This window comes from Bison bison, unplaced genomic scaffold (genome assembly GCF_000754665.1).
Source record: "Bison bison bison isolate TAMUID 2011002044 unplaced genomic scaffold, Bison_UMD1.0 scf7180017864373, whole genome shotgun sequence".
NCBI classification, from domain to species: Eukaryota; Metazoa; Chordata; class Mammalia; order Artiodactyla; family Bovidae; genus Bison; species Bison bison.
In genome coordinates this window covers 1,996,130-2,013,375 of record NW_011494945.1, presented here as the reverse complement: position 1 = coordinate 2,013,375, position 17,246 = coordinate 1,996,130, and positions in this window count along the sequence as shown.

Here is a 17,246-nt window from a genome sequence, read left to right as displayed (position 1 = left end):
GAGGTGAAAGCACCTGCCCACAGTTCTGCAGAAGCTTGGTTTCTTACTGGCTTCTGGGACACTTTCCAAACTCTAGAGTGTTGAAACGAGATCTGCTGCTGCTGCTGCTGCTAAGTCACTTCAGTCGCGTCTGACTCTGTGCGACCCCATAGACGGCAGCCCACCAGGCTCCCCCATCCCTGGGATTCTCCAGGCAAGAATACTGGAGTGGGTTGCCATTTCCTTCTCCAGAAATGAGATCTACTAACTCTAAATTCATATAATATATCAGGATACACCACTTGGTTAAAATTAACAGAGACAACAAAACTGATATAAATCTTTACAAACTCATGCTTCACAAGGGACTGAACTTCTTGTAACAGTTGAAAAGTGCACCCACAGGAAGAAGATAGTACAGAGTACATTAGAGTGTACGACTGTATTAAACCTATTTTTAAAAATTAGCAGTCCCCTCTGGGTAGAAGGTGGGCAGGGAATCACATGGCAGAAGCCCAGGCCTGGGCCCCTTTGGCAACACAAAGTTCCGCTCAGCTGCCAGGTGTGTGGTGCTTTCTGTGGTTTTCCATCTCATCATTTTAATTTTATGGGATCATAGTTTAGGTGGCCTCACAGAAGCAGAGTCTCTGGAGATCCTGTAAAGTACAAATAAGAGAAGTCATTGAGGGAGAGTTGCAGGAGGCATTGGGGGAAACTGGATGACTATGTAACCCAAGCAAGAATAAGACAAAGACGTTCACTTCGGTACTGGGGGAATTGCATCTAACTGAGATGTTATGTCACTCACATCTTTTGGACGTCAAAAGAGATAGAATCACATGTAAATAGATACTTTCAGCTTAATATTTTTATATCCTGGTAAATGATTCAAACCACAGTCATTGTGATTCAACCTTCTTATATTTGCCCTTGAAGGACAGGAAGTATAACTCACTTCTTTGGTATTCCTCACAACATATAGCATATGAAGACAGAGGGGGAAAGAGAGTTTGATTACATTTGTCCTAGGTTATTAAGGGAAAGGAAGGGAGAAAAAGATCCCTAGTTTTCTAGGTTGTTGTTCATTCTTGCAAATAAACCATGTATGTCCCTTCTGATTTGTCAAAACTAGTTAATTGGGTGTGAGCCTATATTTTCATTTACGGTCCACAAACACTCATTCTAAATCACAACCTACTCCAATAGAAAAAAAAAAACAAAAAAACAAACAAAACAAGCCCCAAGGCTGGCTGGCATTGAAAGTGCTGGCAGACAGAAGTGGTAGTCTGTTGGTAATTTTATAAGGTTTCTGTGCTGATCACCATTTGGGCAGTGTCCGCAATCGCTGATGAGGCGTTCACACACTCACAGCTGCCCTGGGCGCAAGACAACATCTGCACAAAAACAGACAAGGATTCTTCTGACAATTAAAAGAGCTGATTACTGCTAATGCTATTGTTGTGGTTTACTACAAGAATTTCAATTAAATGAAAATCAAATGTGGTTCTCAGAGGCCATATGGTGCAGTGAGGGAAGGGCCCCACTCCCACAGTCAAGGAGCCCCCCGTTCCTGCCCTGGCACTGCCAACGCCTCACTGTGAAAGACGATGCTCGGCTGACACGTGCCCAGGCCTAAGCCCGGGTCTTTAGACTTGAAAAGAAAGGACCTGTGGTTCAGGAACATGCAAAGAAACTGAGAAAAATAAAGCCCATCTTAGAGAAGAACAGACATACCAGAAAGAACAGAAAGGAAGGATCAGGCTCAAAGAGAAAACTACTGAGGATGGTGCCAAGTAAGGTAATAATAACTCATTATTTAGTGCCTAGACTATGCCAGGCCCTTAAAAATGTTCTTAATATACTTACTGGAATTGAAATGAGCAGACCACAATCCTTCAAAACTTCATTCATGTACGTCACTCAGCAGTTGCATTGCAATGCCAAGGGACCAAGTACTTTTCAAATATTATTTCTAACTTACAAAACAAGCTTTAACCAGAAAGTATAGTTGTGTTAGTTGAAGAAACTGAGACTTGCAGAGGTTGAGTTCCCTGGGACCACACAGCTGGTGCATGGCACCATTTCTCTTTCCCTGTTATGAGAGATTTGGGCAAAGCCTACAGATGACTCAAACTGCCCAGGGTAACGGAAGCCTGGGAACTGGGGGGATTCCTGTCCTGCATTAGAGCCTAAGATGTTCTCACTCCATGGCAAACTGCTCTCTAGACTTTAAATGGTTCACAGTGAGAAGAGGGCTAAAACAGGAAAGAAGAGAGGATGAAAAGCTGGACTCTGAGAGAAGAAAGGTAGTGAAGAAGGGAAAAGGTAGAAAGAAAAGTATAAGAAAGTGAGAAACGAAAGGGAAAAACTAAGTCATCATAATAAAAGGGATCTGGATAAGGATTCTGTTTTTTCCTGCAAATTAATAAAACACCTATTCCCTATGTTTTGACCCCAGATGCTGGGGCCTGTTTGCTCCAGATGCGACAACTGCTTCAAAGAGAGGCTTAGACTCAGAGCAAGTGACTTTGCCAAGTTGAGGAAAATCAAAATGGACAGGCCACATGGCAGAGAGCATTTTTTTTTAAAAAGAGACAGATATACTCTATACATTTATTTTGACAAGTTCATATCATATATCATATCAAGTTTATATCATAACATTATTATAACCTTGACACCAGATGTATTATAAAATTGCACATAAAACAGGTGTTTAATCACAGGGGGGCCAGAGAACAATTCTAGGATATTAAATTATTTGCAGAGAAGTGGGATGAGCGTGGTTGTGGTGACGGTGTGTGTCTGATAATCTTCTGTTTGCCACCAACCGTGTCAAATTCGTCCATCTACTCACAAAGACTTGCAAATGGGGTAAGTGAATGTAGAATAATAGATTATGATAATAATAACAACTAATATTTAGGAAAGCCATTCTTTCTTAGCATCGTCTTCCCTAGTCAATGTACTTAAAATTGTGCCCCAGACATTCTCTCCTCTCTCTCCATTGATTTTTTTCAGTAGCACTTACCTTATCTGTTATTTCCTGTCTCCCTTCAGAGAAGGTAAACTCCCTGGGGCTGGGGTTGCTGTTCTGTTCACTGCTGTCTCTCCGGGGCTGGGTTCGAGGCCTGCACATAACAGGTAAGTATTAGTTGAATGTATGCGTGAACAAATCAGTGCAGTGTTTCAAGAAGTATACTTTCGCTTTAAATTCATAATCTTACTTGACTGTCATATAATTCTAAGGTAGGAAGTGAGTCTTCAGAGAGTTTGAGTTAGTTGCCCAAAGTCTCGCAGGTAGGAAGGATGAGGACAGAGCTTGAGCAAGGCACCCTGATTCCAGAATCCTTAAACAACTACGCTAAGGAATAACAGCACATGTTTGCGTGTGTTTAATCCCTGCAGTTAGATTGTTAAGATTTTCTCAATTAAAAACTCACTTGTATTCAACCAAAAGATGATGACAAGACAAAATGGAACACTTAAATGATATAAATAAATGTTTGGTTTTCTCCAGTTTCTGCTAAAATGGTAATTGCTTGTGGGAGTGAAAAAAAACCCATAAATTTCAACATCAGTGAAATTCTCCTTTCTTCACATTTTTTCATAATATGTTACACATGTAAAAATCCAACTTACCATTTTGCCTTAAACTAAATACGTAGGCATCATATTTTTTCAGAGTGCTATATAGCATGTCTTGCATCTTACATTATTAATTCTTGTTCACAGCGCCCTTTAGAATAAGAGAATATTTGATTTTCATTTCCCATTCAGACCAACTATTTTCTGCTCTCTACTCTTAACTCCTTTCAAAGTCAGGAGACACTATAAATATGTCCACTTTGGATTCTGAGATGGTGATGAGCATTCCTGGGCAGCACACTGGAGACCTAGGAGTAGAGAAACGGAAACAGTGAAGTGCAAAATACATGTTTGAGTTATGATGGTGGTGTCAGTAGGGTAGTTTTTAAGTTTTTCATTTTCCTTTCTAGTCTTCCAAGCCGAATTTAAATTTTTCATGTATGAATTTTACCCTGAAATTAGAGAAAACATTAAGGCACCATTCAGAGCCAAGAGAACTGGATTCAAATCCTAGTTCTGCCACTGGCTTGCTCTGTGGCCTTGAACAAGTCAGAACTCATTTCCTCAGCTGCAAAGTAAAGAATTGTGCCAGGCTGCTTCTGTGAACATCGTAATTAGGCAGAGCATGTGAAGGACTCTGCAAACTTGAAAGCACTTTGCAAATGTTAACATTTCACTCAAGAAATTTTTATTACACACTGGATGGAATAAGAAAGGAAAGTTGAAGTGACATTTAAAAAAATCTATTGCCTTATACTATAATGCAGATACAGTATAATTCATATTTATGGCCATTTCAGTAAAAAGAAAAACTTATTTGTCAAAACTAATATACTTAAAACAAAATAGACCTATTATATTATTTTCTCTATTGAAAAGTGAGATCTGAGTAGCAATAAGTAATTTTTTTCTAGATATATTTCTTATTTATTTTTGTATTATACTTTAATTGACTAGATAATGTATATGGCTCAAAAACTAGCAGTTCAAAAATATATGCAACAAAAGGTATCCTTCCCATCTTTTCCCCCAAATTGTCCAGTTTCTACACCCATCCAATAGGTAATTTCCACTTAAGTGCCTCATATGTCCTTTTAGACTCTTTATGAATATGAAAGCTTTAGATTTTTTTTTTTTTTTTTTTTTGCAACAGCATGAGCTTCTTTTGGTTTAGGATGGGAAGAAAGATGATAGGAACTAACCCTTCTAGCAATGACGTAACATTCCCAGGGTGGCATGTGCCTTAGTGTATCAGACAGGAGAGGGCTGGAGTTAGAGATCACAGAAAAACAAAGTGAAAGAGGAAAATGAAAAGGATAACAGGAAGAAGGCAGGAATCTCTTTTGTTTCTATCCAGGGAAAGGGTCCCAGCCCAGCGGTGTCAGAAAGTGACTGATGGATGTGCTTACCTGCAGAGAGGCTCCCGCCTTAGCCCAAGCTGAGGCATTACATGTCTTAGGCACCCTAAACATGCGTCACGTGGCTCGCAATGAAGGCCCAAGGTCAGCAGGGTGGTGTGAGCCTACTGGACCATGTTCATTCACCTGAGGGCCAGGAGAGCAAGCGCTGCAGAAATTTTTCTTCTCGGTGGAACTCAGTAGACCATCTGTGGCCTGAGACTGGAGAAAGGTTTATAACAACCCCTAAATGAGAGGTTATATCCGCTACAGTTGCATTTTTGAGGAGCCTGCTGAGGGTGAACACCCTGAGGAGTGCAGAACTTGGGTGTTCAGGCGCCCATTTCCATCACTTTGCAATGTGCAGTTGGAAACACTTGGCCTAATGAGTATCCTCTGAGGTCAGCCTTCAGCTAATTAACTTGGTCTTTGACATTCTGAGTCGACATACTTTGTCAGAAAATTCTTGGAATTTAGGAAGATTTGTTTATAAATGGTTGGCCTGATTTTTTTTTTTAACATTGTATTTTATACACCCACACCCACACACACACACACACACAATCTCTTACAAAACGGCAGTGAATTGGAAGGCAGATTCGTGTCTGAAGTGTGTGGTTCTTCGCATCAGTCCTCAGCTATTCCAAAATAATTCAAGAAATCTAGTTTGAATTTCAAAGATGTTTCTAAACCTATGTTTTTGCTTCATTTAGTTAACCTAAAAATTCTCTTAACTTTCCTTGATTTTTTCCTGTGTAATTGTTTTCATGTGCTTCTATTTCTTAAATCTGCAAAGTAATACTCAGAAAGCTCTATGTAGTTGATCAGTCCCACAAGAGCCACTCAACAGTAAATGCATTAGAGTCATGGCTTTTTGTTTTCTCTTCTTTTCTTTCTTCATTAATTTTATGCTGAGCTTCACTGTGTGTCCTCACCAAAAAAACTGGATGAAGGGACAGATGCCACTGACGTTCAACTTGTTTGTATGTATCAAAGCTATTTTAGGATTTAAATAATTAGTTCTATGAGTCAGACATATGCAGAAGAAGAAAGAAAAATGCTAAAAGGTGTGCTACATAGTGAGAATTTAAAAGTTTATGATGTTTCAGCAAAACATAAAACTTGAACAGAATCTCAAATGTGATTCTTCCTTGTCTCTGAATTGTTGATCAAATACTCTATTCATGTGCAAAGTGATGTCAACATAACAAAAGTCATTGCAGCATGAATTTTCTAGCAAAATATCAGAAAAACTTAAACACCTCTAGGAGACTGTTTAACAAACTATGGTACATCAGTAAAACAAAATAGATTAGATGGTTGAAAAAAAACATAATAATGTCCAAAATACATTGTTGAGAGAAAATTCCAGGTATCTACTATGCTCCAGATATTCTGCAGGATCTTGAAGAAGTGGAAGAAAGGTTTTTGTGATCTAGAGGATGTCATGGTTTACTGGAGAGATGCAAAATCAGGGTGAGTGAGATATGAGGGTGATGCAATGGAATTAGTAACTTCTGGGAAAAGGGAAAAGGCTGGGTCACTGTCTTAGTCCGTTCAAGCTGCCATAACAAAAATACCATAGACTGTATGACTTAAACAAATTGATATTTTCTTGGTTCTGCAGGCTGAGAAGTCAAAGCACCAGTGGATTGGGTTCTGGTGAGAGCCTTCTTAATGGTTTCCTCACTTGGTGGAGGGGAAGAAGAAAGCTTGCTGGCGTCTCTTCTTATAGAAGTGCTAGTCTCATTCGTGAGGGCTCTACTCTCATGACCTAATCACCTGTCAAAGATTCCAGCTCCTCAGGAGTTAGGATTCTAACATAGGAATTTTGGAGGGACACAAACACTCTGTCCACAAGGTTTCATGAAGCAGAGGATCCTTGAGTTGGATCTGGAGGAGTGAGAGGCACACCAGGTTGGCAAGGTGAGGAAGGACTTGGTCACAGAGGTGCTGAATGGCAGGTCTGGTGGATCTGTGGGCTGCAGGCGCACACATGGTCCGAGAGCGTGCTGGTCAGTGGAGCTCTCTGTTGCCTCAACGGTTCAAAGCTGCAGAGCAAAGCCGCAGGTGCCTATAACCCCTGTCCTAGACCAGCTGTGAAGGATGGGATAGCTCATTCATCAAGGTTTTTTGCATTAATTTCTGTTTTATAGAATTCCACTAAGATATTACTTTTATTCTGATTACTGCACTTTAGGGGTGCCTCATTAAATTTCGTGCAGAGGGGAGTGCCTCCTTCTCCTCACCCATCTAGCTCCAGGGTATGTTTTACCTTAAGCTCTATACTAATGATTATATAACAACAGGACCCGCTTCTCCTTAACAGGAAGGAACCTTCTGACCAATCTTGTTATCTTAAGACTCAAGCTGTGGGAGTGGGTCTGGTAAGACCTTTCTATTGTTAGTAACCAGTTGAAAAAGTATATAAAGCCCCACCCAAACTAGTGAGTGGGGCACTCTCTGCCCCCTTCTGGTGTCTATGTCAGAGGCTTTCTCTATTCCTTTTTTCACTGGAGAAGGCAATGGCACCCCACTCCAATACTCTTGCCTGGCAAATCCCATGGACGTAGGAGCCTGGTAGGCTGCAATCCATGGGGTCACTAAGAGTCAGACACAACTGAGCGACTTCACTTTCACTTTTCACTTTCATGCATTGGAGAAGGAAATGGCAGCCCACTCCAGTGTTCTTGCCTGGAGAATCCCAGGGACGGGGGATCCTGGTGGGCTGCTGTCTATGGGGTCCTACAGAGTCGCCAACGACTGAAGCGACTTAGCAGCAGCAGCAGCAGCAGCAAGACTCTGCTACACAAAAGCTCTGAGCGATCAAGCCTTGTCTCTGTCCCTGGATTGAAATTCTCTCCTCGGAGGCCATGAATACATCCTTGACTGTAAATTATCAGCCCCGCCTCTGAGACAATAACCGGGAGGGGAGGCCCCTACTCCTCACTGGATGGGAACTTCCTCCTTCTAATCCCTTCTCCCTTCAGGCTACACTCAGTAACTGATGGAGGGGGTGCTAAGGAGAGAAAAGCCAGCTAGGCTTGCCCACCTCATTCCCTGGAGGCTTCTAAGTTTACAGCAGGACTTAGCCAAAGGAGGGGTAAAACCCTAAGTGTGAACTGTCATTGTTGTTCAGTCACTAAGCCGTGTCTCACTCTTTGTGATCCCAGGGACTATACCATGCCAGGCTTTCCTGTCCTTCACTATCTCCTGGAGTTTGCTCAAACTCATGTCCGTTGAATCAGTGATGCCATCCAACCATCTCATCTTCTGTCGTCCCCTTCCCCTCCCACCTACAGTCTTTCCCAGCGTCAGAGTCTTTTCCAATGAGTTGACTCTTTGCATCCGGTGGCCAAAGTATTGGAGCTTCAGCTTCAGCATCAGTCCTTCCAATGAATAAATAAAAAGAAAAAGCCAGGATTTTTTTTTTCTTTTCCTCTTTCTTTCTTTTCCCATGTCCATGAGAAACCTAGATATTTTACTTATTGAAAGGAGGCTCTGCTTGTGTCTCTATGTGAGCTTCCAGAAAGACCTCAAGCTCAGCTGTGGGGAGTAGGCTGCCTGGACAGCCTCTCACTGCTGAGCTGACAGGCTCCATCTCAGCCTTCTAGACTCTTCTCAGTGGTCCCATCAGGGACTAAGGCGGTGGCCAGGGACTTGATCATTTTCCACTCACCCCGACCACTTTAACAAGCAGTCTTTGCTGCTGCCGAGCTCCCAGTGGGGGTGGAGAGACCTTTCAGACCTCTTTCCTGGTCTGACCACTTTGCTTCCATCTCTTTCCCCTGCTCTCTCTGCTCCTGATCCATGGCCCCCTTGGTGTCCTTTAGCACCTCAGGGATGCTGTTATCTCAGTGCCTGGGACTCACTGTTCTCTGCGTGGCATTCTGTCCCCGAACGTCTACGTGTTGACAGAATCATAAGTGTCCTTAGCCAGGCCCCTTTTCCAAGCTCTCTTTATAAAATGACAACTGTTCCTCCATCTACCCGCCCACTCCTGTACTTCCTGCTCAGCCCTGTTTACTTTGTTCCTCAACACATACATCTCTATTATGTTGATCATTTTTTCCATTAGAATATAAGCTTCATGAAGGCAAGAACTTGCTCATTTTGCTTCTGGGTTTTCCGGTTCCCGGAGTGGGGCCTGGGGCAGTATAAGTATCCAGTAAACACTAGAAGTACTGCAAAGTACCCAAAGTTCAGATGTTCAGGAACACTAAAATTGATTATTATAAGTTAAACTTTCCATCAGGTATTTGTTATTATGTAAACACTCTCATAAGCCCCAGTTCTTCATAAACTCTGTGTTTATGGAATCACTCAACATAAATACTTGTATTAAACACATGGCTTGTGTGCACACCGGGCGAGCCCACTTACAGCACCCGCCACGTGACTGCTCAGCCGTGGTTCTCCAGTCGGTAAGTAGTATTGTTTGCCTTGTATCTACAATCTCAGTTCAGAGTGTTTTCATTTCTCCATGGACACCAAACGTTCAAGTTGGCTCTAAAAACACTTTTGTTTATTTTCCTTCCAAATTAGTTAAACAACTGAGATGTTACAAGTTTTTCTTTCCTTCTCTTAGTTATCTAATTCTTTTCAAGAACATGACCCTCAAGGATAGTACACATAAAATATTGCTATAAAGACCATTGAATTGACTCATTAAATCACATTGGCATTTCATTCAGAGGGTTGAAAACACTGTTGAAGGACTGTTGTGGCAGAATTCTTATTCTGTGGGTTGAATTCATCTGTCATTCACATTCTGATTCTAAGCACACCAGAAAGTCATATAATAGTTTATATATTTTATATTAAATATATTATGTATTACATGCCATATATACATATATATTTAGATATATTATTCTATATATCATATGATAGTTTAAAAAGTGTTTTATTATGGAAAGTGTCAAATATATATAAAGTGGACAAAATAGTATAAGGAATGCCACAGAGGATGATGATGGTTGCATGGCATCATTGACTCAATGGGCATGAGTTTGAGCAAACTCGGGAGATAGTGAAGGACAGGGAAGCCCGGCATGCTGCAGTCCATGGGGTCTCAAAGAGTCGGACACAACTGAGCAACTGAACAGCAACAACAATGTACTTGTCACCTAGCTTTCATAATTATCAACTCCAATTCCTATTTCAACATAATTGTCAACTCCATAATCCTATTTCATCCATACATTCATGTACTTTCTCTTCTCCAGATTATTTTGAAGAAAATTCTAAGCATCACATTATTTGATATGTAAATACTTTAAAAGACAAGGCCTCTTATAAGATAATTTAAAACCTTTAAACAAATTTAATTCCTGAAGACCAAAGGGAAATTATTGATGATCAAATTTTAACATTGGGAAAATCACAGTTTTTCTGGATTTTTTTTGTTCATTATCTATATTAAGTTTCAAAAAAATTGGACAAGCATCATTTTGGACAAACCATGTAATGTCTGACTGGAAGTGTCTAAACAGGGGTAATAATCATGACTTCCTTCTATGAAAATAAAAACATAGAAGCATCAGAGAAATATTTAAACATCAGATTAGAATTTCTTTAATCTTCTGATTTTATCTTAGGATGAAAATATATCTTACATTCCCTATATGTATTCCTACTTCATTATGCATAGGCTTGAGAAAAGATGTGGTAAACGAAACAGCCACAACAAGCCTTCCTTGGCTCACTGCTGTTTACCTAGCTCTTACATATGCCATACGTGGCACGTAGTAGAGGCTCAGTAGATACCTATTGAAAGAATAAATTACTTTAGCAATGTAAATTAAGGATTGCACGGCATAGTTGAAACTCTTTAATAAAAAGTCCAAACCACTGGAGGGTGGCAGTATTGCTAGGTCTAAGTGGGTGTCTACTCCAGCAAATGCCAGCCTAGACGCCTTCCTCTCTTTTTTCCTCCTTTCTCTTTATTCTCTCCTCTTTTTTCTTCCAGCAATTTCATATGATCTAGCTCCTCATTTACATTGTCTTACTCTTTGAAATCTTTAATGTATTGCCTGACTTGGTATTTCACATTCATTTTCTTTTTTAAAAAAATTTTATTTCTTTATTTTTGACTGTGCCAGGTTTTTGTTGCTGATGAGAACTTTCCCTAGTTGTGGAGAGTGGGGGCTACCCTCTAGTTGCAGTGTGCAGGCTTCTCGTTGCAGTGGCTTCTCTTGTTGCAGAGCACAGGCTCAACAGTTGTAGTGCATGGGCTTAGCTGCTCTGTGGCACATGGGATCCTTCTGGACCAGGGATAGAATCCGTGCCTCCTGCATTGGCAGGCAGACTTCTCACCACTGAGCCACCAGAGAAGACCTTACATTCATTTTCTTATTTAAAAACAGTTGACAATAAAAAAGTTGAAAATAGAAATTGTCACCAGTTTCTTCCTATCAAAAGTGGAGGCAACAGTTTGGTATAATTTTCTCTCAGAATAATGAATTGGAAATCCATGAACTTGAGCTGGCTAGTTACTTTCCCTTCCTAACTGCTTATCCTGTGGACCTGGGCTTGTTTAGTTAGCCCCCACAGCTGAGTAAACCAATTCTCTTTCTGTATACACACATATCCTAAGAATATTCTATATACCTTCTCCTTTTTTCTTTTTTAATTTTTATTTCTTTGGCCGCCTCAGGTCTTAGTTGCTGCACTTGGGATATTTGCTGTGTCATGTGATTCCTTTCTTTGTGTTGCACAGACTCTCTAGTTGTGGCTCACGAGGCTTCAGTAGCTGCTCCATGGCATGTGGCAGTTTAGTTTCCAACCAGGGATCAAACCCACATCCCCTGCATTGCAAGGCAGATTCTTAACCACTGAACCACCATGCAAGTCTCCTCTTCTCCTTTTCAACCTCTAACTATCCAATGACCTTCTGTAGTATAGCTCTAATATACCCTGTTCATACTGTTAAGTCTAAAAATAATGGAAATTTAGCCCCAGTGATTTAGTTGTCCCAATATCAGCATCTTCATAACTAATATTTTCTAGCAAATGGGATTTCTATTCATTCTTTAAATAATTCCCTTGCAGGCAGCAGTCTCACTTGTAAGATCCCCTCTTCTTTAATCTCCAGTCCTAACTGCTGCCAGTTGGGTTTTTCTAACATGCACTTGACCATGTCACCCTCTGGCTTAAAAAACCATCAGTGATTTTCCAGAACCCATTAAGCACAAGCAAGACCTCCTGACATGGTACATACATTCACTCTGTTTTTGTTTTAATCTCCCCATGTCACTGTTCATCTACTTTGCTTCTTGTGCCCTCATATCCCAGCTCTTGCACTTCTTAAAGTGTGCCTTCCCAGAGCCAAGGAAGTGATTCTTTGGAAGAAATTACCAGCTGCTAAAAGACACATTTGTGAGCCAAACTGCTGTCACTAAGGTAAAGATCAAAATAAACATCTTTCTGAGAAGTCTTTTACATTATCTACATAATCTTAATGAATCAAATAACTACGATGGTGTGCTCAGTCACCCAGAGCTAGATATTCTGGAGTGTGAAGTCAAGTGGGCCTTAAGAAGCACTGCTGTTAATAAAACTAGTGGATGTGATGGAATTCCAGTAGAACTATTCAAAACCCTAAAGGATGATGCCCACCAAGCTCCCCCATCCCTGGGATTCTCCAGGCAAGAACACTGGAGTGGGTTGCCATTTCCTTCTCCAATGCATGAAAGTGAAAAGTGAAAGTGAATTTGCTCAGTCATGTCCGACCCTCAGGGACCCCATGGACTGCAGCCTTCCCGGCTCCTCCATCCATGGGATTTTCCAGGCAAGAGTACTGGAGTGGGGTGCCATTGCCTTCTCCAAAAGGATGATGATATCAAAGTGTTGCACTCAATATGTCCACAAATCTGTAAGACCCAGCAGTGGCCACAGGACTAGTAAAGGTCAATCCTCATCCCAATTCCCAAGAAAGGTAGTACCAAAGAATGTGCTAATCATCAGACAATTGCACTCATCTCCCATGCTAGTAAGGTCACACTTATAATCTTGAATGCTAGGCTTCAGCATTATGTGAAGCAAGAACTTGTAGACATCAACTGGTTTTAGAAAAGGCAAAGGAACCATAGATCAAATTGCCAGCATTTGCTGGATCATAAAGAAAGCAAGGGAATTCCAAAAAAACACCTACCTCTGTTTCATTGACTAAGCTAAGGCCTTTGACTGTGTGGATCATGACAAACTTTGGAAAGCTCTTAAGGAGATGGGAACACCAGACCATCTTAGCTGTCTCCTGAGAAACCTATATGTGGGTTAAGAGGCAACAGTTAAAACCCTGCATGGAACAATGATTGGTTCAGGACTGAGAAAGGAGTACAACAGGGCTGTCTGCTGTCACCCTGTTTGTTTAACCTAGACGCTGAGCACATTATGAGAAATGCCCAGCTGGACAAGTTACAAGCTGGAATCAAGACAGGAGGGAGAAACACCAATGATCTCACATATGCAGATGATACCACGCTAATGGCAGAAAGTGAAGAGGAACTAAAGAGCCTCTTGATGAGGGTGAAGGAGGAGAGTGAAAGAGCCAGCTTAAAACGAAATATTAAAAAAAACTAAGATCATGACATCTGGCCCCATTACTGCATGGCAAATGGGGAAAGGAGGAAGGAGAAAAGGTAGAAGCAGTGACAGATTTCCTCTTCTTGGGCTCCAAAATCACTGTGGATGGTGACTGCAGCCACAAAATCAGAAGATGATTGCTTCTTGGCAGGAAAGTGATGACAAACCTAGACAGTGTGTTGAAAAGCAGAGACATTACTCTGCTGACAAAGGTGTGTATAGTCAAGGCTATGGTGTTCCCCATGGTCACATACAGTTGTGAGAGCTGGACCATAAAGAAGGCAGAACACCAAAGAATTGATGCCTTCAAGCTGTGGTGCTGGAGAAGACTCCTGAAAGTCCCTTGAATAGCAAGGAAGTCAAACCAGTCAATCTTAAGAACTGATGCTGAAACTGAAACTCCAGTATTTTGGTCACCTGATACGAACAGCTGACTCATTGGAAAAACCCCTGATGCTGGGAAAGACTGAGGGCAGAAGGAGAAGAAGGCTGAGAAAGAGATGGCTGGATGGCATCACCAATGCAATGAACATGAACTTGGGCAAAGTTAGGGAGATGGGTAGGGTTAAGGAGGCCTGGCGTGCTGCAGTCAATGGGGTCTCAAAGATTCAGACATGACTGGGTAACTGAACAGCAATAATAACAACATAAAATTTAAACATGGCCATTTAGACATCAACAAAATGTTTTATGTACCACAACTTTCTGCTAACTTTACCTCTCAAGAAGTTGTTACGTGCCATACTCTACACCTACTGATCATTCTTTTTACTGCAGCAGTTCCTCTTTCTTTCCACTTCCTCCATTGTCATTGGTGGCATTACTTTACCTTGGGTTTCCCTTCAACCACAGTGTTTCTTAGCCTCATCTCTAATCCTGGAGTCACTCTCTCACAGTAATTCTTTCCTTCACGTACAATACTTTGATCTGTTCTCTTGCTACACACCTGACTCAAGTCATGGCTCTTTAGGCCCCACTGTAGATTATTCAACCTTTTCTACAGTTCATTCCTCCAGATTCTCCCATAGGGATTAAGAATAATCTTTCTCATGCCTCTTTTTCATGACATTATCCCTCACTCAGAATTTTTTAATTTTTTATTTTGTATTGGGGTATAGCCAATTAACAAAATATGTTGTGATAGTTTTAGATGGACAGTGAAGGGACTAAAACATACATATACATGTACCTATTCTCCTCCAAACTCCCCTCCCATCCAGGCTGCCACATAACATCGAGCTGAGTTCCATGTGCTACACAGTAGGTCCTCGGTTATCCATTTTAACTATAGCACCTCACTGAGAAATTTACCAACAGCTAACATTCAATCATTTCATGAATCTAAGTTGCTAACCTACTTCTTTAAATTAGAGATCATAACCATTAGTTTAAGGTTCATGCCAAACACCACTTCCATTGCAACCCTTTGCTTAACTCGACAGAGGTCTCAGTTCTAGCCAATCGGTTCCACTCATCCCACCCCATCACATGACACCCACTCCTGCAATACCAAGCTCTTTGCCCCCTTCCAAACTGCCCCCGGCTTCTCTTCTCCACCTGTCTGTCCTTTTCCTTCATCAAACATTTCTCATACACCATCTTTCTTATAAAGTTTTCCCAAGATACAGCCATTTCAGCAATCTCCTCACCACCTTGTGTCAATATGAACCATTTGTAGACATGAGAAATTGGCTCTGCTCAGTTTCAGAAAATCATGTATAACCACTGTGAGTTTAGTGGGGAAATAAGACAGAATTTCAATTCCCAAACACCTTTGACAGAATCAAACATGCAGACCAGAATGGCATTCCAGAAGCTTGTTCTTGAGACTCAGGTTCCAGTATAATAATAATGCACAGCACTAAACATAGGTCAAACTGTGTATATTAGATAATAAAAATGTTTATTTTTCTGTACTTTCTCTCTCCCTGTAGAGGATAAGGAATCTATCCACTTTCCTTAAGTCCGTGTTCAGCTCCCTTCTGCTTTTGTCTAGGATGAGGTCTGCTGTTGAAGAGTTTATTTTCATTAGGGAGTTGAGTAGGTATATATACCTGGAGAGAGGAAAAGAGGGATTGATGGTGGGGTTCAGATTTACCAATAAATGAGACCAGGTAGCAAAAAGGAAATTCTACCATAATGCTTCCCCCAGCTCCCAAATCTCCAGGATTAAAACCCTGTGATTCACTGCTTTCTCCCAAGCATGCAACATCAAGAATACCACAAGGGTTAGGATGAAGCTGACCAGAATGCTGGCTCCCAAAAAGATTTTCACTTTTTGCATTTCAGGCCTTTGTTGTTAACTAAAGTTGGCAAGAAGTTTTGGAGTCATGGTTACCCCTCTGCACAGCTGTTCCTTATTTTTTTTATTACCAGCATAGATTCAATCACAAGAGAAAAAGGAAGTTTATTATTTCAAATAGTTTCTTTAAATCTGAAAAACCAGGAAATAAGCCTGCAGTCATAAAAACACATAAATTCAATCATAGCACCTCAGTCAGGAAAAACATCAGGCCTCATGAGCCAAGCAACCTTAGGCCCAGTCCCTGCTCAAACACCCCTACCAAACACTCCATCCTAACTACGATTTAAAACCAAACCAAGCTCAGTCACTTATTTGTCTCTGAGCACAAGAGTGGCATTGGGATGTAGAGGGTTTCAACTGAGAGCAAAAATCCCTTCTCACATCTGAACCCCAGCAAGATGGCTGCAGAAAATCTCAGTTTTCAGACAAATATTCTACTTGAAATAAAAAAGCAGGAAAATATTTTTGTTTCTAATAAAATTGCTTGATTTTAATAATAAAGCTCTATACTTAGATTTTTCTCCAATAATATGAGAATGTCAGGGTAACTGACTTCCATTTCCCTGATATTAATGTTCCTAATTCTAATTTCCAGGTCAAAGCATCAAGAGTGAGAGCACATGGAGAGGAATGTCTCGTGGTTGCCTGTCTCCATTAGTCCTCACTGGAACACCATCATGTATCCAGGTGGAAACACATCATCCATATGTATGATAGAAACAGTGAAGAGTCAAAACAGATCTCAAAATCTTCCACCGTACAAGCTCTAAGTATGTCACATGAAGTGACCTTTTCGTACGACATTAGAACACAACACTGTTGGCTGAGCCCAGGTGAAGAGTCAGTCTCCTGTTGGAAGCTCAGTCCAAATAATCTGCTACTGAGACAACCAGAAGGCAGTTATCAGCCCTTATTACTAATGGTGGTTGAATTGGGGTAACTTAAATGGACATTTTATGAGATTCCAATGCAGTCAAATATAGGCATTTTTATTGTTGCAGCTGTTATACTTAAATAATCACAACAGTGAACTCTTCATTTCTCAGCTTCTTGTAAGCCAATCACAGGGCAATAGTTACAACTTCTTTAGACTATCTGCTTTAAGCACACAATCAAACATAGAAAAGTTGCAGGAGAGAAAGAGGAAAGTTTTATTATTACGTTGGGGAGGGAAAAGCAGTCCCATTTGATACATTAAAACTGCATCTTTCTTATGCAGCTGTCTTAGATATGAATATATATGTAGATATATTTAACTGTATTAAATTTCAGTTGTAACTTCTACCATTTTGAAAAAGCACTGCCTGGACCAACATCTATGCAACAGAGGCCTGTACCACAAACAGTTCACTGGATTCCCCATGGATCATTCCAGGGCATTCCATTTGAGA